The following is a 1,752-nucleotide window of genomic DNA, read 5'->3' as shown; positions in this document are numbered from 1 at the left end:
GTTGAAGACGACAACCTCCTGTGCGTGCACAAGCGCCCATCGGCACTATGCTGAGAGGGCTTTTGTGAACAATTTGTGTCTACATATAGATTTTTGGAAGTTAATTTGTTTTTTAGTTCGTCCTGACAATCCAAAATATATATATGTCCTCACATGGCAGCTTTATGTTTTATAGCATGACATTTGTTTAAGAAGATGGCCATTTTGTTATTCAGAGGATGTCGTTTTTATTATTTAGAGATCACATTTATAGTTTTGAGAGATGGCATTTTTATATCTCATGGCATGCTATTTTTTTATTACCAACCGCATGGCATTTTTATTACCAATAGGATGGTATCTTTTCTACTTATAAAGGTTGGAGTTGATGGTGAATTCATATGTGGGATCATACAAATAAATAAATGCACTTTTACCCACACGTGAGACTAGCAACCTTCCAAAAGATATAAAAAAAAGTTCATTTTACTACCTTGAATAAAGTTGATGGTTCACATTACCCTCTAATCTATTTTTCTGCTCTTTTCACCCCCTAAACAATCCCAAACCGGACAAGAATCATCCCTGGCTGGTTTGCCTGCTGGTCAAATGTTGTATCTGACCAGTGGGCCCAAGGCCCACACCCCATCGATCCCTAAATCCTTTCCCTCCTCATGTATGTTTCTTGTGCCATCGCCCCTGTGCCCTATCGGCCATGGCCGTTGCCGGCTAAGGGCAACCACCCATGTGCCCCGGTCCACCTGCTCCCTCGTCCTCCCGCGGGACGCTGGTTCTACACCGCCGGCATGTGCCTCGGCTCGCCTGCTCAAGTCCGACCACCGGAGTGCCGCCCTGGTCCACTGGCCCGCCGACCCTGCCACCAGATGTCCCTCTGCTCGCCCGCCGGCCCTTGCTGTCGCCTCCACGCCCATGGCCGGCCCCTGGTGCCGCCTCCACGCCAATGGTCGGCCGCCTCTGGTCGACGGGAGGCAACGCCCTCTCACTAGTAGAAAAGGGGGCAATGGCCCAGGCCAGTTCAGCCCATTAGTCCCGGTTCAATCCAGAACCGGGACCAATGGAGCTATTTGCCCCGGTTCGTGAGCCCAGGGGGCCGGCCGGGCCACGTGGGCCATTGGTCCCGGTTCGTCCGGACCTTTTGGTCCCGGTTGGTGGGACGAACCGGGACCAATGGTCCTGGCTCCTGGCCCATCACTATTGGTCCCGGTTGGTGGCATGAACCGGGACCAAAGGGTTACCTTTAGTCCCGGTTCATGCCACCAACCGGGACTAAAGGGTTGGCCCTCGTTGCACCCAGCTTTTAGTCCCACCTCGCCAACCGAAGGGCGCCCACACCTGTTTATAAGCACGTCCCTCTCTGTGTTGTTGATCTCCTCTCAAAGTGAAAATAGATGCACCTATAGAGGAAATTGGACCTAAATTTATAAATAGAAATTGATTATGAATTTATGTTTAATTTTCTCTATAAGTGCATCTATGTTCACTAACAGAGAAGTTTTTATTTTTTGTGACCTAAAAGAAAAAAGAAATCACCAAAAAACTGTAAGTATTTATTTCTAAGTAGAACTGAAAAAATAATGGCACTAGTAAAGTTAATCACAAACTTCAAATTCACACAAATTTCAAAGAATTCAATTTAACTATTCACACAAATTTCAAAGAATTAAAAAATAAAGCAAAAAACCAAAAGAAAATAATTAATGCAGAAAACAAAACAAAAAAACTGGAAAAAACTAAAAATAGCAACAATAAGTA

The sequence above is a fragment of the Triticum dicoccoides genome, chromosome 7B (assembly GCF_002162155.2).
Source record: "Triticum dicoccoides isolate Atlit2015 ecotype Zavitan chromosome 7B, WEW_v2.0, whole genome shotgun sequence".
NCBI classification, from domain to species: Eukaryota; Viridiplantae; Streptophyta; class Magnoliopsida; order Poales; family Poaceae; genus Triticum; species Triticum dicoccoides.
The sequence above is the reverse complement of the archived record's forward strand: the minus strand, read 5'-3'. Positions refer to the sequence as shown.